This window comes from Peromyscus californicus, unplaced genomic scaffold, assembly GCF_007827085.1.
Source record: "Peromyscus californicus insignis strain IS unplaced genomic scaffold, ASM782708v3 Scaffold_9__1_contigs__length_137607984, whole genome shotgun sequence".
Taxonomy (NCBI): Eukaryota; Metazoa; Chordata; class Mammalia; order Rodentia; family Cricetidae; genus Peromyscus; species Peromyscus californicus.
Genome location: NW_026294617.1, coordinates 78,188,446 through 78,212,721, shown reverse-complemented (window position 1 = coordinate 78,212,721; position 24,276 = coordinate 78,188,446).

Here is a 24,276-nt window from a genome sequence, read left to right as displayed (position 1 = left end):
TGAGAGAACAGGAAGCTGGGTGAGAGAGAGACACTGCCAGCCGCCATCAGGACAAGGAAGATGTAAAGTACCGGTAAGCCACAAGCCACGTGGCAAGGTATAGATTAATAGAAATGGATTAATTTAAGCCGTAAGAACAGTTAGCAAAAAGCCTGCCACGGCCATACAGTTTGTAACCAATATAAGTCTCTGTGTTTACTTGGTCGGGTCTGAGCGGTTGTGGGACTGGCGGGTGAGAGAGATTTGTCCTGACTGTGGGCCAAGCAGGAAAAGTCTAGCAACAATGTTCTTTCTTTATCTTGCCTAATTGCTCTGTCTAGGACGTCTAGTGCTGTGTTGAATGAAAGTGATGAAAGCAGACATCCTTGTCTTGTTCCAATTCTCAGAGGAAAGATTTAAAACTCTCTCCATTCAATATGTTACTAGTTGTGGGTTGTCATGTAGGGCCTTTATTGTGTTGAAATATCTTCATTCTATCCTAATTCATTGGGAGTAAAGCTAAAGGGACATTTAATTTTGTCAGATATTTTTGCTGTATTAAAATGGTGATATGGTTTTTGTATTCTGATAACGGAGTGTGCCATGTTTATTGATTTCCATATGTTGACTCCTTTTTGCATCCTAGGGGCAAATCTCATGGCTGATGACCTGTTTAATGGGCTGTTAGTGTTGCTTTGCTGATATTTTGCTAAGGACTTTTCCATCAGTGTTCACCAGGAATAGTGGTTACTAGCTGTATTAGTTACTTGTCTAATTGCTGTGACAAAATGCCTGACTAAATAAAACAAGTCAGAGGAGGGAGGGTTTATTTGGGCTTACAGTTCCAGGGTTCAGTCTATCACAGCAGAGAAGTCACAGCAGCAGGAGCCAGAGGCAGCCTGTCAAATTGTATTCTCAGTCAGGAAGCAGAGAGAAAAGAGTGCTGGTGGTTCTTCATGATCCAAGCCCATGGAATGGCACAGCCCACATTGAGGGTTTGTCTTCCTACCTCAATTAACCTAATCTGGAAGCTCCTTGCAGACATACCTAGAGGTTTGCTTTCATGGTGATTCTAAATTCTATCAAGCTGGCAATCATGATTAACCATCACATCAGTTTTCTTTTATTGTTATGTTGTAATGTAGTTTTGGCATTGGGTAATGCTGGCCTTCTAGAATGAATGTAAGAAAGAAATCTGTATTAGACAGGGTTCTCTAGAGAAACAGAACTGATAGAATGAATCTATCTATCTATCTATCTATCTATCTATCTATCTATCACCTATCTATCACCTATCTATCTATCTATCTATCTATCTATCTATCTATCTATCTATCTATCTATCTATCTATCTATCTATCATCTATCTATCTGTCTATCTACTTATCCATCTGACATGGAAGAAGGAAGCTCTTGCTCTTTGCTTGCCCTCACTCTCATTGACAAGTTCATTCCTTCACTGGCATTAGAGACTACCTCTTCAGGATTCTGGTGTATGTATATGGGATTTATTAATGTGGCTAATAAATTAGATTATGGTCTGAGTATTCCAACAATGACTGTCTTTTGATAGAAAATTCAAAAATCCGGTAGCTGTTCAGTTCACAAGGTTGGATGTCTCAGCTGGTCTTCGGTGTACACTGGAATCCTAAAGAAGTAGTCTCTAATGCCAGAGAAAGAATGGACCTGCCAGTGAGTGAAGGCAAGCAGGCAAAGAGCAAGATTCCTTCTTCCATGTCCTTTATAAAGACTCTCAACAGAAGGTGTGGCTCAGATTTAAGATAGATCTTCCCAATTCAAAAGATCCAGATTTAGGGTTAGATTTCCCACTTCAAATAATTCAATCAAGAAAAACCCTTCACAGATGTGTCCAGCTGCTTGGGTTTTAGTTAATTCCAGATGCAGTCAAATTGACAACCAAGAATAGCCATCACAGAAAAATTCTATTTTCTTCGGTTTTATTATCTTTTTTCACGTTTGGTAGGATACTTTAACAAATTTATTAGATGCTGGGTTTTTCTTTGATGGAAGATTTTTCATTTTTCAATTCTGACTGAACCTCATTGTCCATTATTTAGCTGTTCAAACTCTACTCATGATTCGGTGTGGGTAACGTATGTGTGCAGGCGTTTGTCCATTTCTTCTGGCTGTTCCAGTTTGTTGGAGTGGAGTTGTTCTAACAGTTCGAAATGCTCCGTTGTGTTTCTGTTGTCAGTTGTCATGTGTCCATGCTCATCTCATCTCACACTTACTTGAGTCTTCCCACGTCCTTAGCCTAGCTATTAATCCTCATTACACAATTATAAAGAAGAACAACACTGCTCAAACACAGCCTTCTTTGCTTCCCTCAAATGTCCTGGCACTGCCTCTGCTCAGAGGCTTCTTATTTATTCTTTCCTTTGCCTAGAACACTTCCTTAACATAGTCAAGTGACTCACTTTCTTCAATATGTTGCTCAGTTTTTCATTGCAGTGGAGCATTCTTCAAAGTATTTTGTCTAATTTTTTTTATACACACCAATGAGTATAACTATATATAACATTTTTCCATTGAACTTCCTTGCTTTTTTCTGTTTGTCACCTACCACAATTTAATATATTACACATTTTACTAAAATCACATTTACTATACATTTCTCACCACTGGAATATAATAAGCTCCATTGGATATATATAATATAACCATTTCAGTAAGTTCTCAGAGAGTTTTCTAGATATGGAGAGCATTATATGTTCTAGATATTTATTCTTTATCAGATACATTATTTGAGAATATGACTCCCATTCTGTAGGTTACCATTTCACTTTATTGAAAGTGTCCCTTAACCTAAGCTCAAACTTTTAAATCTGATTTGTTTTTCTTTTGTTGCCTGTGACTTTGATCTACAAGATCATTATCAAGTTCAATGTCAATGAAAGTTTTTTCTCCTAAAGGTTTTCTAATTTTAGATCTTATATTTAGTTCTTTGGTGCAGGTGAATATAATTTTTATATGTGGCTTCACTACATATGCACCCAGTATCACTCATTTGTATGTAGATATCCACCTTTCTCATCAGCATTTGTTGAGACATTACATTTTTAGAATGTGTTTCGTGCCTCATTAGTAACACAAAATACATCATTAAGGATGCTGTGTGTTTATATCACAATCTGTGTCCTTTGTGTATAAATCTGTCCAATCTACCAGATCTTGGTAGGTTCTGGAAACAGTTAATCTCATCTTTTTAATGACTTAGAGTCATCTAAGCACACACACACACACACACACACACACACACTGTATAAAAATAGAGCTGTAAGTATGGTTGCTGTAGTTTGATTTCCTCTTGCTGTGACAAAATACCCTGACAAAAACAACCTGAGAAAGAACATTTTGTTGTTATCGCACAATTCCACATGACAGCCCATCAGCACAGGTAGGTCATGGTGGCAGGAACTCAAAGGATATGGTCACATTACTTCCACAATCCAGAGCAGCAAAGAGTAAGTTAACGCATGCCCGTTTGTGACCACTTCAAAGTCTCCACTCTTACATAGTTCAGGATCTCTTGCCTATGAAATGGTGCCAGCCATAGTGGGTGAGTCTTTCCACCTCAAGATAGTCGGCAACAGATATGCCTATGGACCAACCTGATCTAGACAAGCCCCCACTGAGACTCTCCTCAGGTGATTCTAGAATGAGTCAAGTTGACAATTAAAAACTTGCCATCATAGTAGCCCAGTTGGTAGAGTTTCTTTGAGTACATGAAGCCCTGGGTTTGATCACAGGGGCACATAAAAGTTGGCGTGGTAGCCTGTGCCTATAATCCCAGATTTCAAGAGTAGAGGGCAGTAGGATCAAGAGTTTAAGGGAATGCTTGTATACTTAGCAAGGCTGGAGCCAATCTGAGATACATGAGACCCTGTTTCAAAAAGAAAAAAAAAAACAACAATTTAAAATAGAACTGGGCAAAGCCTTAGAAGAAAAATCTAGAAGGGACACTGTGGCTAGCATGGCTTAGAGGTCCAGATTCTGAACTGAAGGACTGAACATAATGACCTGTCTGATTGGGAAGACTTCTGATTTAGAAGGGGCAGTTTGTATACAAGATGCTGAGTTCTGATTTTGACTTCTGAGAATCACTAAGCTGGGAGAGCAAGCCTCTCTCTGAATGTGGATAAGGAGTCAGGGCAGTAGAGCAGAGACATGTTAGATGAGCATCAAGAAGTTCAATGGAAGAGATGTTAAACTCATGCAGTCGGGCTGGAGAGACAGTTCAGCAGTTAGTACTTACTACTCTTTCAGAGAGCCTGGGTTTGTTTCTCAACACCCACATGGTAGCTCACAACTGTCTATTACTCTGGTTTCAGGGAGATCAGATGCCCTCTTCTGGCCTCTTGAGAGCACCAGGCACACATGTGGTGTATAAATAAATATACATGCAAGCAAACACTCATGCCTATAAAATAAAAATAAATCTTAAAAAAAGAGTGAAGTCAAAGGACTAGAGTAAATGTGTCGAAGGGTAGGAAGCTTGAGGGGATGGGGTGAGGGAAGCTGAGGGGATGGGGTGAGGGGAGCTGAGGGGATGGGGTGAAAGGAGCTGAGGGGATGGGGTGAAAGGAGCTGAGGGGATGGGGTAAGGGGAGCTGAGGGGATGGGGTGAGGGGAGCTGAGGGGATGGGGTGAGGGGAGCTGAGGGGATGGGGTGAGGGGAGCTGAGGGGATGGGGTGAGGGGAGCTGAGCTGAATGTGGATAGAGGATAAACTATTCAGTAGGTGATGCAGGTACATGAAGCCTGGAACATAAAAGCATCCAAAAGCATCAAGATAGAACAGAGATGCTTTAGGGGTCTTTAACCTTAGTGGTTTTTAGATCTTGATGTCATGATGGTAACGGGATATATTAAATAATAAAACAATTATTTACCCAACAAGTTGATCATTGCTCAAGGCATGGTGTTCTGTCACCGCAACAGTAAAGTTCTCATTGCTATTTTCATGCTAATGAATGGTGTCCATACTTTAGGAGCTGAGGGTCGCACCAAGCTCTCAAAAGCCTGTCATTGGGTGCTGTGTGCTTGCTGACACATTCTTTTTTTTTTTCATTTTTCTATATTAAGAAATTTTCTACTCACTCCACATACTATCCACAGATCCCCCCTCCTCCCTCCTCCCACCCCTAGCCCTCTTTCCCAAGCCAACCTGCATCCCTACATCCCCCAAATCGAGGTCTCCCATGGGGAGTCAGCAGAGCCCAGCACACTGAGCCTAGGCAGGTCCAAGCCCCTTCCCACTGCACCAAGGCTGTGCAAGGTGTCACACCACAAGCACCGGGTTCCAGAAGCCTGCCCATAGACCAGGGATAGATCCCGATCCCCCTGCCTGGGTGCCCCCCAAACAGTTGGAGCCAAACAACCATCTTCATATCCAGAGGGCTAGTCTTGTCCCACGGGGGTTCCACAGCCACCAGTCCACAGTTCGTGGGCTTCCACTAGTGTGGCCGCTGCTGACACATTCTTGTGGCCAGTATAGATTGGAATAATAACCACATCTCTATCTTGGAGTTGGACAGACTTGCACATTCAGTCACCGATGTGTTCTCCATCGTTAGGGAGCACATGGGAGTGCTATCCCCACCCCCACCCCTGCATCCTACAGATATGGAGATCTTAGAAGAGAAAAACTCACTCTTGATCAGGACCATTTCTCAGCTTTGAGCTAACGCAGTTTTTCTCATTTAGGAGAAGATTAGAACTATTACCCTAATGAAGATTGTGTGGAGACATAATTGCCAGGATCTGCATGGCTTGGGGATTGTCCTGACTGAGGCGACAGGGAACAAAGAAACAACACAGTACAGAAAAGCAGGGACAGAGTGGGCTGTGCATGCTGATGGACCCACAGCAACCCCTGCATGAAGCAGAAGGCAGTTAGCTGACCTGGGCAGGAGGCCTCTGAAGAACAGTCTCAGGTTGCTGTAACAGTGAAGAGGAAGCTATGGTTGATAGTTTCTGCATACAATCTCAACATTTGTACTTGCAGTCCAAGGACTTTGCCATTTCCATGATTCTGAGGCATTGGGGTCCTTGACATGGCTCTTCTCTTGTCAACTATACCCAGCCATTCAGGACTCTACCTGCTCCCCCACAGGCAATATTTCTACAAGAGTAAGCCAGTAAAAGAAACTATTTTGTGGTGATATTGTATCCCCCAGTATATTGTGCACCCCAATAAACTTATCTGGGGTCAGAGAACAGAACAGCCACTAGATAGACATAGAGGCCAGAAAATGGTGGAACACCCACCTTTAACCCTAGGATTCTGGAGGCAGAGATCCGTCTGGATCTCTGTGAGTTCAAAGCCACACTGGAAACATCCAGGCATAGTGACACATGTCTTTAATCCCAGAAACTGATGGCAGGAAGCAGAAAGGTATATAAGGTGTGAGGACCAAGAACTAGAGTCCTTTTAAGCTTTTAGACTTTTAGCAGCAGTACAGCTGAGATCCATCCACTCAGAGGCTTCCAGCTTGAGGAAACAAGATCAGCTGAAGAATTGGCAAGGTGAGGTTGGTTGTGGCTTGTTCTGTTACTCTGGTCATTCAGCGTTCACTCCAATACCTGGCTCCGGATTTGTTTTTATTAATAAGACCTTTTAAGATTCGTGCTACGCTATTTTAGTGGACAATAGCATCAAAGGTCCTTGTGGGACTAATGATCTCACAACAGAAACAGGCAAAGTAGACCTGAGACATCGAATGGAGGCGGAAACTGCAGAAGATTGCTGGACTCTTAGTGGTAGTTATCAATCTGAGGTGAGAAGGGATCTTCAGAAAGAGGAGGCAGAGCGGAGTCTGCTGTCACACTCCAGCACACAACCTCCTGGAGCAATGGATGCCCATACATGAAGATCTTCAGTCCACTCCCTGGCTCAGATTTCATGATCATTGAATACTCTCTGGCAATAATGTGGCTGTCAGTGTAAACTTTCCAGGAGAGGAGAGATTGTGATGAGCCGCTGACATAATATTCATATTTTCTCCAAGACATTGACACCTAGTTGTTGTGAGTTGTTTGATATTATCAATCTTCCCCAAGCCCAGGCACCTATGTGAGGGCTGTGCTTCAGCTCTGGATCTTGTAAAGCTGAGGACCAGGTCTGGCATATGGTTACGGTAGCAAGATTGCAGGTTTCCTCTAGGATAGTTTGTGTCTTCACTTGAACACCCATCTGTGTGAGCGAGTCCAGGAAGGGAGTCAATAATTCATGGGTCCATGACAAGCCTTTGTATTAAGTTTGGCTGCATCAGAGTATGCTGTGAAAAGCAAAGCCCATAACGATTTTTGTCTGTGGGAGAGCACCCAGAGACAGCTAATAACATGGCTGAAAGAGCAGCTGAAATTTTCCACGTCAGTACTTCAGCTTGACACAGGCTAACATCATGTGAAAAGAAGGAACCTCAATTGAGAGAGTGCCCCCATCAGGCAGGCCTGTGGATAAGTCTGTAGGGCATTTTCTTGACTGATGATTTATGTGGAGGAGCCCATCCCCGTGTGGGCATTGCTGTCCTTGGGAAGGTGGTCCTGGGATGTAGGATAAGGTAGGCTGGGAAAATCAATATGCAACAGTCCTCTGTGGTTTCTGCTTCAGTTCTTGCCTCTTAGTTTCTGGTTTGACTTCCCTAATGTAACACAGCATGTCACAACCTGTGAATCCTTTCCTTCCCAGGTTGCTCTTGATCACAGTTATATCACACCTGTTTCAGACCAGGAAAGAGGTCAGTATAGAAGGGGAGGGGAGGGGGAGGGGAGGGGGAGGGGCAGTAACACCGAGAGTGGTTGTTAAAGCTTTAAAGAATCCTATTGTTTTATATTTACCTAAAATTACATACAATACATACGTGTGTGTGTGTGTGTGTGTGTGTGTGTGTGTGTGTGTGTGTGTGTGTGTGTCTTAAATGAAGTTAGGTCACATACTACGATGCCAATGCTCCCCCCTCAAAAGCCATAGACTCTTGTAAAAAATCTCAATATCTGGCATGAGAAACCTTCATTAATGTTCTTGGTCATATTTCTTTTTTTATTAGTGATTTTGGTTAGCATACAAAATAATGTTTTTCAGGAATAAACTACACTGCTTTAACCATGGAAACCTGACCAGGTAGTAGAGTGGGTGAGCTACAGGGAGGGGGCTGATGAATTCAGCTTTAGGCTCTTCCTCCAGGTTAGGGGATGCAGCGTGTGGACCCCTCTTCTGCAAGGGAACTTCAACTCTAGTAGTGTGGTTGACTACTGCTTATGGTCATGTCCATTGTCCACGTGGGGATGGGGCTTGGCAAAGCCTTTCTTTCAGCCTGGGAGGTTGGTCTGAGGGCTGACCAAGCACAAACAACAACAACAACACAATAATAACAAATAATCTATATTTATTTTAGGAAATCAATGATGTATCATCATGATACATAGCTGGTCTTAGTGTGTCTGATTTGACACGTCAGACCTGTAAGATAAAAGTCATGTCCACAGCTCCACTCTTCTGCTGGAAGATGGACTCTTTCAGTTTGTGGTCCCACTTCCCATGGGCCTGTGTTAAGTAAGCACATTATCTGGAATCAAAGTTCATGTACTGGCAATTTAAGACATGACAAAGGATAAGTCCAATGACAGTATCTATACAATAATTATCTATCCTGTGAAGAAAGGTACAAACTACTCAATAAAGAAAAATCAGATATAACTTAAGCCAGTGGAGCATTTTTATAGTCTTGGTCTGAAAAAATAAGACAGAAAGGTAAGAAAAGAGCTAGAAGGTGACACAAGAGAGGGTGCCATCCAGAGAGAAGCATGCTGTGAAGTATCATTTGCCATGAGATGGGCATGATACCTGGCATGCTGAAGACTTGGATTTTTCCCAACCATGTTCAACAGAATAACTAGGCACCACATTACCCTGTGCACACCTCTAGTGTGGGTGGAGAGCCTATACACCGTGGCTTGTAGTTCAAAAGTGACCCAAGATAGGTTCTTAAAATTATTTTGTAATGTGTATGTGTATGAGTGTTTTGCCTGTGTGTATGTCTATGCACTACATGTGGGAAGTGCCCATGGAGACCAGAAGAGGGCATTGGATGCCCTGGAATTGGAGTTATAGGTGGTTGTGACCTTCTATGAAAATCCTAGGAATGGAGCCTGATTCTTCTAGAAGAGCAGCCAGTGCTCTTTAATGGCTGATCCATCTCTCCAGTCCAACACATGCTGTTTTAGATCCACTCAGTGTTGTAAAAAAAATTGAGCCATATTCAAACTATAGACTTTACACACACATACACACCGAAAGAGAGAGAGACAGAGATAGAGACAGATAAATATATGTATATATATGTATCTATATATAGAAAGAGATAGATAGATGATAGATAGATAGATAGAAAGAAAGAAAGATGAAAGAAAGAAAGAAAGAAAGAAAGAAAGAAAGAAAGAAAGAAAGAAAGAAAGAAAGAAAGAAAGAAAGGAAGAAAGAAAGAAAGAAAGAGACAGGCAGACAGACAGAAATATAGAGACAGATAGGGAGAGACAGAGAGACTGGGCTACACAGAGAAGGTCAGCTTTCTGTTGGTTTTAGGGACTAGAGAGATGGCTCAATGGTTAAGAATGCTTGCTGCTCTTCCAGAGGACCTGAGTTCCCTTCTCAGCACTCACATCAGGTGGCTCACTACCATAACCTGTGACCTCCAAGGGATCCAACACCCTCCACATGCGGCATATGCACAGAAAGATACATACACATAAATTTAACAAAACACTAAAACAAATTCATTTTAAGTCTTTAAACAAATCTTAGTGACCAGGTAAAAGTCAACTTGTATTCTAGATAGCACCAACTGGCCAGAGTCCTATGGCACTGCTCCTTTACAGAACAAAACCAGTGCCTCTGTTGTGACCAAACACAGTGGTTTTCCATTTTGGTGAGAAACCAAAGTGTACATTAGTAGGTAAGAGTGGATGTATGACTTGCAGCTAGTAAAGAGAGCACTGGAGTTATTTCCAGAGCAATGACTACCCCAAACAAAGGCAGCATGCAGATTTCATTCTAGAAGTCAATGCACACTCACAGAGATAATGCTTTGGGTGCTGGCACATCGCTGAGCATATTCAAGTTAAGACGTACATTTGAGGGCATGCTCAGCAAGGCCATGGGACATGTGTACAAAAGATTAAGATGGGAGATACTATTGCTTTGGTGCATGCTCAGTCCAACATCGGTGTTAGCAAAGACTCCCCCATCTCTACCATTCTGTTTCCTCATATACTGCCACCTGAGCTATCCCTTCTATCTCTACCCATGAAATAGGTGTGTGGGGTGAGAACAGCACCTGGCACCTGGCAAATGCCTTTATTTGGCAGGTGAGAAGATGAGGGTACAGGCAAATCCTGTGCTCCTGACTTTCGGCTCCTTCAGTATAAGCACAAAATAGAGCTTCTTGGGTTCCAGGAAGAGTTGTGTTGGTGCATACATTAATGGAAAGAAAGCATAGCTGAATAATCAAGGCCACAACTTACCCCCACTTACCCATCATTCCTTGCGTACTAAACGTAACAGACTTAGTGGGTTGGCAACAGACATGAGTTTGAGGCCATGCTTCCAGTGGATAATTTATGGTCTTCTATCCTGCTTTATCAGCTGGATAAATAATTATTGACACCGACTGCTCTATAGGATAAAGTACCAGAGTCATGGGGCAGTGCTGGTCTGATTGACTTGCGCTATTTCAGCCCTTCCTCTTTGTCGTTGTGAGCCTGCTTCTCATATCTCAGAACAATCCAACTGCTCCACAGAGAATGTAGACCAGACAGGGAGGAGCCTGATCTCCAGGCTGGTCTGGAGCCGTGGTGAGAGTGACTGAGAGGGTGGCGGATTATCTTTACACCACAGGAAGGAGTTTTCTGGGCTGTCTCATTCTTTCCTTCCCGGAAGAAAGCAGCACAGGTTTAACTAATTATACCTGTATACATGTAGACTGTCAGGTTATCTGGGGAGAGCAGAGAGAACTTCCAATGGTGGGTTTCATCTATTGGTCTTCTCCATTGATTTGGTGACCTTGCCATCAGTGAAGGATTTCTGGTCCACAACCTTGATGATTGCAATGGCTATTGTTTGACTCATGTCCTAGATTGCACAGCAACCTACAAGAGATGACTTGGAAGGAATGTCCTTAAACCTTTGCATCAGTTATAGAATGGAGACCGTGCTTTCTTCCCGTTATGGTTAGAAGGTGAAATGCCCCCTACAGGTTCATGTGTTTGAACGCTTGGTCCTTAGCAGGTGGCACTGTTTTCAGAGGCTGTGGAATCTTCAGGATTGTGGTCTAGCTAGCGGGAATGAATTGCTTTGAATGTGACATCCATTCTCTGCTTTCTGATCTGCCAAGATGTGAGATGTGGCTGCCAGAAGCTCACCCACAAAGATGGGCTATAGTTCTTGTGACTGTGAGCCCAAATAAAACCTTCCTTCTCTAAAGTAATAGTAATAACAATAATCATAGTAACAACAATAATTTTAAAAAAAGCCAAGTTTATGCAGGGTGGCTGAAGGAATGAGCTGAAGAAACTTGGTGAACTAAGCTGATTCTCCTCAAATTTCTCCAGCATCTTAGTGGAAACAAACAAAGGATAACCTGGCAGGTGCATTATACACGGGTTTTCCCTTAAAGGCACCTGCTTGCTTAACTGCTAACATGGTGTGTGGTGGTAAAAGTGGGAACCTGGGATCATCCAGCATAGGTTTATCACCAAGTCCTACCACTTGTTAGCTCTGTGAAGTTGGGCCTCTTATGTGATTCCTCAATGTCTCATCTCAGTTTATTCATAAGCAAAATGTAGCTAGGAATTGTACTTATTTCAGAGATGATGTAAAAGCTAAGCAAATTAACAAGCACGCTGTATTTTTACTAGTATTGACTTAATGCCCAGTAGTGACTAGACACAGTCCTAATTGTGTAAGCCTTTGCTGTTACTGTAGTTGAGTATGTCCCACCTTTTCTCCTAACTTTTGTCCTGAAGTTAATCCTCATGCCTACCTTCTAGGGTAGATTCTGTCCTCCTGATTGAATGAGTGAGGGGAAACAAAGCGTGGGGAAATTGGAGACTTGCCAGCCACACATAGCTAATAAGTGATGGAGCCTGATGCAGGGCCTGTGATCTCAGCCACGAGGCTACAGAACAGCACTGTTCAGGTGGAATTCACATGATCCAGATCCCCACAGTACACACCTTTTACACGGTGTGTGCATGTGAGTGCCCGCAGTCCCTTCCACTGCCTCCCCACCACCCAGTCTGAACTCCTTTGATTTTTCTCCTTGGCCTTTGATACACTGGAATTTGGGAACCCCCAATCCAGCAAAGTAAACATGTCAAATAATGGATTCATTGTGCTATTTAAAAATCAGTTCTCCCAACAAGGCTTTTGAAAATTGCCAAGGAAATGAGAAATTGTGTTTGGGGAGGTCTACTATAGTGTGGGTAGTTTGTGAAAGTCAGGTGTGAGTCCTAGACTAGCCACATCCAATCAGCTAAAACTTCTTAGGAATGCAAAGTTTGGGACTCTTAGCCTAGACCTGGTGAGGGCAGAACCCAGAGGCTTGCTAAGCCCTCCAAGTGATTCTGATATGGGCAACATTCTGTAACCACTATCTTAGATGCCATGTCCATTTCTGCAAGTAAAGCTGTATTGGGTGGAGAAGGACAGTCTTATCTTCTACAAAGTTGCTCAAGAGAAAGATATGAGAAATATCTGTGAAACACCCCAATGGGAGCACTAGCTGGGGACAACATGGCTTTGTAGTGAAGCCATCAGGATAAAATAGTAGTAATTCTGTGCTTAGGTAATTAACTAATTATGCTTTTAATTGGTGCCACATAAATGGCATTCTTTTGACATAATGAAACAATTAGCATTTGGAGACCAAGTACTCAAAACAATGATCTTAATTTTAAATAGTTGTTATTGTCTGACAATATTTCTGTAAGAATTCCAGTTTCTTCAGAGGCCAGTACAACACAGGAAAGGTTACCCACAGATCCTGTCACAGGCAGCTTGCAGGTTGGGGTGTCTGAAAGCTGGTTTAAGTAAGTATAAACCTTCAGGATCCTGGTTATAATGGACAGGAACTCAACCCAAACTAGCTTTAGCACAGTAAGAAGTACTATAAAGTTATTTTGACCACAGTTAGATCCAAGAATGTGGATATATTTTAGTGTATGGAGGACTGGTTATATAGGTTGATAAGATATAATCAGAAGGTCTGAAATTACTGACTTCCTACTAGTTGAACAAATCCTAATAGAATCCTTACTGACTTGTCTGGATCTTAGGAAGAAATAAGCCAATGAGAGGTAAACCATTTACCAGGAAGTCGAGATGGGCCAGGAGAGACTGGTCCTGCAAGAGGAAGTAGGATCAGAAGAGGAATGTGACATAGGTCTGAGATGTAGCCAGACTATGCTCTTTGTGGTCAGTGTAACACTCACCCTGTCTGGATTATTCCCTAAGTCAAGCGCCCTCCTCTCCTCTCCAAATGTAGAGGTTTGGCGACCCAGTTGCTTGTTTGTTTCCTAGGAGGAGCCGTCAGCCAAATTTACCTGGAGGGAAAGGATGCTCTGGCAATGTGGGCAAGAGTGATGGGAATGTGCCTTATCTTAGCATCACTCAACAACTCAGCTCCTTCCTCTCTTTCTACGGCGTGTGGAATGAAGAGTGTGAAGCCGGTGTGCTGGTCAAGGGATGTTCAGCCAAAGTGATCCAACTCTCTTCTGCTACCTCACGTTTAAGGAGTTTGGAATTTTGTGATCTAAGGTGATGGGAAATTGAATGATTTAAGAAAAGGAGTGACATAAACAGACTTGAGTTTTAGGGAAACTAACTGTGGCCGCTCTGCAATGATTGCCATTCTAGTGTTCAAGGCAATGGCTCATGGTGGCCTGGAAAATGTCTTTGATTTTGTTAACAATTCCACTCATGAAAAGTCAGATTGATGAACTCAGACATGAAAATAGAATCAACAATTCACGCAGCTTAGCTGGAGTATCGGCTAATTAACTGTGCTAGAAGACTGCCAACTTTTTAATTATGTAAGGCTATGACTTTATTCCATAGAGTCAAATTAAAACCTGTAGAGTTTTAAACTAAATAACAAAAGTGAGAGCTCACAAGTTAATTAAACCCCGAAGGAACATTGGTGTCAGAATATGTTCTAATCGTATAATTTAATATTTTATTTTCTGTATGCCTTACCCCCCCCCCCGTGTGTGTGTGTGTGTGTGTGTGTGTGTGTGTGTGTGTGCAGTGTTGGTGATCAAACTCAGGGCTTTGTGTATACTAGATGAGCGATCTACCATTCAGCTATATACCCATCCCTTAATTAGTATTTTAATGAGATAGCTTGTATATGGATGTGTCAGTGAGTCAAGACAGTGAATGGCCCTAGAGCTTGAGAGCTGAGAAAAAACAGGCTTCTTGGGTGAAGATGAATGTCTGTAATCCCACTGCCTCTTTCAGCCAAGACAAGGCCTTGGGTTGTGACTACATGTCTAACTACTGTTTGTAAAACCAGGTCTGGACCATCTGCAATTATTTACTATACTTAGATGATTTTGAGGCACTGGGAAGTTTATGACACTCTTTAAACCTGAGCAATTCTTGGGCCATGGAGAATTGCTCACTTTGCCTTGTTTCCTTTCATCTGTCACTCATCTGGGCAACATTTCTTGTTTTGCTTTTCCTTAGGCTTACTATTGGTCTTGCCAAATCAGAGACAGAAAAATGAAGTCACATTTGCCCAAGTGTGGACTAGACAGGGCTTTTCTCTGTTTATCAATGGATGCCTTGTAAGAGGAAGAACAGAAGGGCTCTCTTGTGAGGAGATAGGGTAAATGATTAATTTGGGAGGAAGATGATGATGGTTTGCAAATACTGAAAATGGTGTAAGGATGGCATATTGCAGGGAGCTTGGATAGCCTTAGGAACCGTTTTGCCCGAGGAATCTAAGCCTGTTTTAACAGTGGGCGAAACAGCCTCACTACATCCTTTGTATATTGGACCTCTCTTGAGTTGAGGGTCTTGGCCCCAATTAAATCAGGTCTGAGCTTTTCAGAGGTTTCTAAATCAAGTCATTTAGAATCATGCAGTGAAATTTTGTTCTCTCTCTTCCTCTCCTGGGTCATCACTTCCTGTCTAGCTGAGTCTCTAGAGGGATGTGCACAGTTCCCCCTTCTCTTCTCTCTAGTCACAAAAGGTCCTTTTTTCTCCAGGCCATCTGTGTCCTCTATATACCCAAAGAGGAAACCCTTGCCCCCATCCCTCACTCGAGGCTACAAGGGATAGGTTCACAGCAGGCCAACTGGATACTTAGTTATGTAATTCAAAATTACTGGGTACTCAGGCGAAGGCCAGTGAAATACAAAATGTGCTCTCGTGTTTGGAATTATATAAGCTTCTATTATCACAGAATTCAGATTCTTGAAGAATGGCATAAGCCACAGAGAAGCAGAGAACTTAAAAATCAAAACCAGCTTCAGTTTGTTTGAGGTGACCATGTGACACGCACAGGCCAGCTAATCCAGCAGGATTCTGAGGCATGAGCTCATACATGGTATCACCTAGTGGCCAGCAAATAAGCTCTCGCTGAGGCTGAGCTGGATTTATATTTCTTTCCAAGCCAGCAGCCCTCAGATAGACCATCCCTATAGCAAGCCTGTGATTTCCTATCTTAGACTATGAAGTGGTTTCTGTTCAAACATTTATGAGCAGCATAAAACTCCAGTGTGTTTTCCAAAGTGAATCCTAATGACACTAGATGAGAAATGTCAGACCATAGTCATGAAAATACTCTGTCACTATTGATAAAGAGGAAACGCATGAAGACATACACCACTTTGGTTAGAAGGAAATGGCATGTCTGTTCTTAGTGTACCACAGAGTCTGCCAACTCTTGGTGGAAAGGGAGATTAATTAGCCCAGAACAGCCTCATCAGGGAGGTGTTCATTAGTGTCGGACTGTTGCCAAACTTCAGAGAAGATGGTGAAGATGCACAAGCATTGAGAGGACAGAGATCTTAGAAGGTTGCCCAAAGCCAACACATCATACTAAAGACAACAGAACTCAAGATCCCCGAGGACCATTATACCCAGATAGCTTTGCAATGACACAGTGAGTGGACAGTTAGGAGATTAGGACAATATTTTAGTCCTACTAAACTCATGAAGAGTCCATTGGATAACATATGTTGTCTTACTAACAAAAGTCAGACTGGAGTTGGGGGCCAATATGTTCTAATTCAACCCTTCCTTAGCAAGTGGAACTAACCCAAGTGTCTACCAGCAAATGACTGCATTAGCAAACTGTGATATATGCACACAAAACAATGACATATAGCCAAAAAATAGAAGAAAAATCTCACACGTACTACAGTATGAATGAACCTATATGTAAGTGGAACCCAAATATTGTATGATATACCTAGGCTAGTCAATTTCATAAAATGAGAAAGTAGAATGGTGCTTACCAGGGTCTAGGGGAAGAAGAAATGGGAAGATAATATTTAAAGGATATAGAGTTTTAATCTGTAAGTTGAGTTCTGGAGATTGGCTACACAACAATGTGAAAACACTAACAGCATTGAACCTTACATTTAAAAACTTGTTAAAATGATAAATTTTATGTTACCTGTATTTTATCACACTTGAAAAGAAATGTAAGAGCTTATAAAGCTGCTCACTATGTGTGTGTTTTTACTAGATGTCAGGCTTATCTCAATAAAACCGTCTTTAAAAAAATACAAAATACAACAACAACAACAACAACAAAAAAAACAATTCCAGATGTCCCAGATGGGCTCTGCAGGGATGAGCACCTTTTTTTTTTTTTTAACTAGTCAGGCAAAGATATCCTCACGAGGTCCCTAAAGTGTCTGGTGTGACCAGATTGCTAGGCTCGTACTGGCGTTCTGAATGCTCATCACTCTGGCTTCCTGAGCTCAAGCTCTGGTTTTCTCCTGGTTACTTCCCTAAGAACACATTTTTTAGGATTCTTTCAGTAAAGAAGGTAGAATATCATTTTTAAGATACAAGACTCATCCCTAGAGTTTATTGAGCTAGCATTTTACTTATCTCTTCAGAGTTATTTCTCGTGAGAATCCTGTAAAATTACACACACACACACACACACACACACACACACACACACACACACACACACATATATATATATATATATGTATATATATATATATATATATTGCACACTAAGAATCTAAGTGGTCAAAGTCACTGAAAGACTGTTCTGAAGTCCCCTACTGTTGGGTGAGATGGGGTCTTAAAAGAAGGCAGAATTTCACTCGGGTGTTTAAATGAAACAAAGTTCAATGAATGGGACACTTCCACCAGTGCTGCCAAAGTTAAGGGAGACAAGAAGTAATGCCAAGTCCCCTGGAGTCTAACACACATGAGAGGCCATTACTATTTCAATATGTGATGAAGTAAAGAGTGTTCACATGAGAATGTCTATGAACTTCGGGGGGGGGGAGGATTAAAAACAGGGTTTAAAGAAAGGACAACCAAGAGGACACAGGCTGGAGAAAATAGGAATGGTGAGAACCTAAGTGGAAACATTAGCACAGGAAAGAGAATGATCATATCTCCCTATGGAATGGGCCACAGGATTAGGAGAGGAACTGCAGGGGGGCTTTATTAATAAAGTAGGCAACGGCGAGGCTGCCTGGAAGGAGAGGGAGTCTGGAGTGGTCCAGAGGCCAGAGAGGAGGTGATACAACTGCTTGGTAACTTGAGAGGAATTTCACTGGAAAAATAATTAGTGTGTGGTACCCAGGGACATACAAATGCCTGTGCGACCCAACTTTGCCACACACTGAGTCAACATCCTTAGGGGAAAAAAAAAAAACAGCACAAAACCCTCTTATTGATCTCATTCTTTCCTTAGGAAAATATTCCAAATAACTGGGTAGAAATGGTTAAGATTTCATTTAAGAAACTATTATTTCTGGAGTTATGACGGCTAGAATTCCAAGATTCCATTCCCTCAGAATAACTAAATCCCGGGTAGAGCACATCCTTAGAGATACTGCTGATCTCTTAGGAGAGAAGAGAGGTTTCCAAAAGGGATGAGGTTGCCCTGGTGACAATGATAATAGCTGCACCAATATCAAGCTATTAAACTGGTATTAATGGTAAAACAAAGAAATTATATAGAGTATTATCTCTCTCTATATATATGTCTAAAATATATACATTGACAAACCTCTTACCAAAGTAAATTTTAATACAACTCTTAGAAATATTATAGGTCTCACATGTGCAAAGAATACAATTATTAGAACATAAATAATGAATTTGACCTAATACATAGATTGTACAGACAACTCTGTAAATATCATCTTTTCAACATTCACAAACTAATCATAATCTTACAAAGTAAGTTGTAACAAATTTAAAACTTTCTGCATGAAAGCCATATTTTCTGACAAGAATGTAATTAAATGAAACTAACAAAAAGATGAAACATCCGCATACACTTAGAAGGTTAAAACTCCTGTCCAACTGAGAATCACACTGGACATTCAAGTACTTAGATCTTGGTAATAATGAATATAGTACATATCAATATATGTGGGGTGTACATGAGTAGTGTTTGAAAGGCAACTTATAGCCTTAAATGTTTATTTTGGAAAAGAAGAAGTCTGGACTGTAATGCGTTTGAGAAATAAGGGCCAGAGTAAGAGAATAAATTCAAAGGAAGTCAAAGAGCTAGTAAAGATAAAAGTCTAAATTAATGAAATGTGAAACAAGTATGCAATGAGAGGTTTGAGAAAGCAAAAATTTAAATCTTTGAAAAGGCTAATAAAATGGTTAAGACCTTGGTAACAATGAAAAATAATATAAAAGAAAGTTGAATAAACACTATTATATATGTTGAGGATTAAAAATAAATCATAAATTCATGCCAGTAAATCTGAAAACAGATAAAATGGCTTTCCAGAACTTAAAGCTGACTCTAGAAGAAACAGAAAACTTTAGCAATCATATCCTTATAAATTAAGGCATACTAAAAAATTTGGAGAAGCCATTTAATAAAATGAAATAAAAGAGAATATTCCCAAATATGTCCTATGAGCCAGAGTCACCCAGTGTCCACACTGGACAAAGACAGGGCAACAAATACAATTATACATAAAACCACCTCCAGTGTATATACAAAACACTAGGCAAAGTACTAGTAAAATAAATCTTTTAATCTGAAAAAAGAAGTACAGCGATTGACAAAATAGGCACAAGAGAGTTTTATGGTAATAGAAACGATTTATTTATGATTATAGTGGTAGCATAGCAACATTTGTCATAATTCATCATCATTTAGAGCTATCCACTCTAAAATTTAAATTGCATTGCATGTAAATTAGATTCAATGTACTGATATTTTAAAAAGAGGCTTTGTAGAATTTCTCACCCACTTCATAATAATATAATATTCCTGTCAATAAAAGAAAATAGTGTCATGCCAAAGAAGACTATCTATCCCAAATTTATACTGGGCATCATTTCTAGTGAAGAATGTTGGAAGCAATGCCTTTATAATTAGAGAGCAGACAAAGATGCACACTGCTAAGGATGTCTATTCAATACTACACTGAAGAATCTGACCACACAACAAGACAATAAAAGACAATTAGAATCATAAAAATAGAAAACAAGTAAACAAACAAAGAAATTTGGTAGCTCTTGATAACATATTTGAAAAAAAAATTAAAACAAGGAAATTAGAAACTGGTAGAATTTAGCAAAGCTCAATAAAAAATAGATTTGATACTCAGTAGGCAGAGGCAGGGAAGTTTCTGTGAGTTCAAGGCCAGCCTGGCCTATATAGGAAGTTCCAGACCTGCTAGAGCTATGTAATGAGACCATGTCTTAGATTGTGTGTATATGGGACAGTAAAGAACAAAAAAATTTTGTTGTTGTTTTGTTTTTCAAGACAGGGTTTCTCTGTGTAGCCTTAGCTCTTCTGGAACTCACTCTGTAGACCAGGATAGACTTGAACTCACAGGGATCTGCCTGCTTTTTCCTCCAGAGCACTGGGATTAAGGGTGTGTGCCACCACTACCCACCTAGAAGAATAGTATTTTTAAAAGAAATAATCTGCAATAGCAATAAAAATAAGATGCTTAAGAATAGGAAATTTTAATAATTATGTTGGAAGAAAGGAGAAAAATAAATGTTTATTTTAGTTTAAGGCTAGAAAGATTCAGTATCATTAATGTCAAGTATCTCCAAGTTGACTGACTGATTGGTTGATTGATTGATGTCATACCATATCAATTACCATTTGAACTAATTTGGAATCCATCATGTGAATTATATTTTATTCATGTAAGATCAAATGGGTAACAAAGAATGATGCATCTAGGCTTTTGCCTTTCAGGTATGAATACTTATAAAGCCATAAAAATATTTAAATAGATTGCTAGGTAAAAAAGTAGAGAACCTATTAATGAGTCTGCACATAGGTGGAACTTTGGTGCATGATACAGTTATATTACATCAATTGAAAGTAAAGAGAGGACTTCTTAAAAAGCAATGCTAATCATTCATTATTCACACACAAAAATCATTAACTAACATGCATGTCCCACTCTACACAGAGTCAATTCTAGATGTGTTATAAAATGAAATGTGAAAGATGAAAGTTTTAAAATACAAAATAAAACATAAATACTATACTAATTTTCAGGTAAGAAAGCATTTTTTAATATAATTTTAATTAATTCTTTGAGAATTTCATACACGCATACAATGTATTTTGATCACATTCACCCCCACTCTTCCTAGACCTAGGCTCCTCTCCCTCTCCTAACTTTTTGTTCTGTTGTTATTTTTCTCCCCTGAATAGTTCATCCAGTCCACTTTGTTCTTCCCATGTACTCATGAGTGTGGGGCCACCCACTGGAATGTGATAGACATACCAGGGTCATATCTATAAAGAAAACTGATTTTCCCTCCCCTAGAAGATCCCTGGCTAAGGCTGGGGGCCCATAGCTCCCCTCCATGCTGGAATGTTGGCTGGTTTGATCTTGTATGGGTCTTGGGCAGGCAATTGCAGCTGCCATGAGTTTGTGAGTGCAGCGGTCCTGTCATGTCCAAAAGACACTGCATTGCTCTGGCCCTCTTTAATCTTTGGCTCTTAGGCTGTTTCTGCCTCTTTCTCCATTATCTCTGAGCCTTGGAAAGGGGAAAGTTATCCCATGGCTGAATACGCCATGTATTTATGTTTACACTCATAGGTTAGTGGCACTCTCAGCCTTGGCCAGAGAAACGTCTCTCTGCAGTGGGCAGCAATGCAATGACTAGTAGTAGCTGGTCAAAGTGCTGAGACTCAGTGACTGATGAGTAGTCAGCCCCTAACATCAGTATCAACCCTGCATGGCTCAGGGAACGTTGTGGAGGAAGGAAAGGAAGACTAAGAGCCAGAGGATGGAAGGGATGCTGTGAAATCCTGTCTTCTGGACGTGATGTGGCGGTTGGACTCATGAACTCGTCAAAGTTGTGGTTCCCTGTACAAGACCCAAAAAAGATCAAACCAACAGCATCAGACAGTATTCTAGCAGGCAGCACCAACTGGACTCAGTGGGTTACAAAAACCAACCAACCAACCAAACAACTAACCAACCAACCAAACAAACAAACAAACAACCAAACAAACAAACAAAAAAACATACAAACAAAAAAACTAATGCATGAAGGCTGGAGGAGGACATGTCAGGATATCTGGGAGGAGGGGGTGAGACCACTCAGTGGATTAACACAGTTGCTCTGAAGTCTTATAATTAATATGGGAGTTTTTCATTAGTAACAGTTAGGGCTGAGGGCACAGCTGAGTGGTAGAGTGCTCGCCTGACAGACCCCTAGAATCCAGTGGAATCTGTAATGATAGTGTTCCTACCACGAGATGGGAGGAGCAGACAGGAGGATTGCCCAGAGCACACAGGCCAGCTAGCCAAGCAGCAGAAACATCAGAGACTCTGCTCTACAACTACATGTGTTCCATGGCAAGATCTAGCACTCATGCATACACACACAAATATGATTTTAAGTAATTAAAAAGAAGAAAAAAACACAAATTATACACCATATGAATGAGGAATAACAGATGCACTTTGAGAAACAATCTGGCTTTTCTTTTTATTCTGAACATTTCTTTACCCTGTGGTTCTAGCGATTCCAATTCTAGGTGGGAACAGACTTGTTTGGTATTCTAGGCAAGAAAAGAGAATTCCTGTCATCACCGTTGTAAAAGCATGATGCTGGACACCTAAAGAGCATCTTTGGGAAGGAAGATCTTTCAATGAAACAAAACAAAACAAAACCTTTGCAGCCACAGAAACCATCCAATGGGGAGTATCCTGCCTTGCAGAGAAGTGAGTTCCCATAACTGGAAGTGATTGAGCCATTCTGGGTGCTGCAGGCAGAATTCCTCTACTGGGTGGAAAATTTTACCAAATGACCACCATGATCGTTACCAGCTGCCAAGGTTCAGGGATGTTACACCTACCCCTTTCAAAAATGTTCAGCCATGCTACTGAGAAGGTACTGGAAACCCCTTATTTGGGTACCAGTTGACTTCAGGAATCTATCTTCAAAGAACAGTTGCTTCTGGGAGAAATGAACTTTAAACACTTAGCTCATAATTTATCAGGGGTTGGCAATAGAGTAGACTAAAAAATCTGGAAAGAAAGAGAAAAGAAATAAAAACAATATTATTTTTATTAACAAAACGTTGTCATAATATCTGCAAAGGAATTTTTTACAGCAACGAAAGTTACCCTTCCTCTATTGTCTCAAACATTGACACCACACCTACACGCACCTGACTCTCCCAATGTTGGGCCTTTCTTTTTAACATAATGGAGGTAAATATTCTGTCTGGAGAAGGCTTGTGAGACGGACTCGGGACCTGTCCTAGGCTTGTTCACCGTGTGGGCAGAGACTTGCTGAGTGACAGTGGTAGCAGGAGAGGTCTAAAAAAGCCTTGAACAGGAGGGGCTGGGAAGGGTGCAGGAGGGAAGGGACCTGCTGAGTTAAAGTGGAGAGTAACGAAGGTTGGCTCAGCCTTAGCCTGGTAGAAGGGCTACCCCCTTCTTGGGCAGAACCACTTGCCCCCTGCCCATTCCCGAGAGCTGCTTCTGGGGCTTGTTTACCCTCTCTGCTGCTCTACATCCTGGACCTTTTCCTGAGGGAAACTCAGCCAAGCAGCCTCCTTTTATTATGGTAGGACCAGATGTGCTCCCTGATCCAGATGTTGCTGGCATCAGTTGAGCAAACCTCAGGAAAGTCATAAAGCCAAACCCAAATCCCAGATTAGTTATTTTAAATGTTTTCTTGTTCTGAGAAGTAAGACAGGGGTCTCGGTCTTCTTCATGCCTCTCTCAGATAAAACTATGTAGGGACAGGTAAAAGGCACTTCAACCAGCTGTTAATCATAATTGCATAGGAACAGCATCAGACCCAGCAGAGGCCAGTGAATGTTACCAGGGTCCAGGCACGATGCTGGAAACTGGCTCATAGGAGCTCAACACCCTGAAGTGGTGGCTACTTTTCCTAGAGGACACAGAGCACCCAGAAAAATCAGGAAAAAATGATTTTGAGGTTCATTTCCTTACCTCGAGGAAACAAGACTCATTAGTGTGGTACAGGCAGATATATCTTAACTAATGGGAAGCCAGCCCAGGCTAGGGGAGCAGCTGTGATGCTTGGTATCTGGTGCTCTAGACATACCTGCATATTCTTGTGTCAAGGAAGGCAGTAACAGAACTGGTCTTCAATCCCACAACCTTCTCTTAAGCCCCTAGGCTGTAGTTCTCAACCTTCCTAATGCTGAGGCCCTTTAATACAGTTCCTCATGTTGTGGTGACCCCCAACAATAAACTTTTTGTTGCTACTTCATAACTGTAATTTTGCTACTGTTATGAATCATAATATAAATATCTGATATGCAGGATATCTGATATGTGACCCACAGATTGAGAACTGCTGCTTTAGGCTGATGTACATGCTGACACATTCCTAGCTAAGATCCTTTTGTCTGATTCCTACCCATGATCTAAAATATCTTGATTTTTTTCCTCTGGGGAGCCTTCTTGAGCTATGACTCCCAGGTCCCAAGGTCTCTGCTGAATGCCTATACTGTGTGTTTCTGTCCCCCTGCCACCTGGCCCACAAGTTCCTTTGAAGTCAGGACCCAGTCTTGTTTAA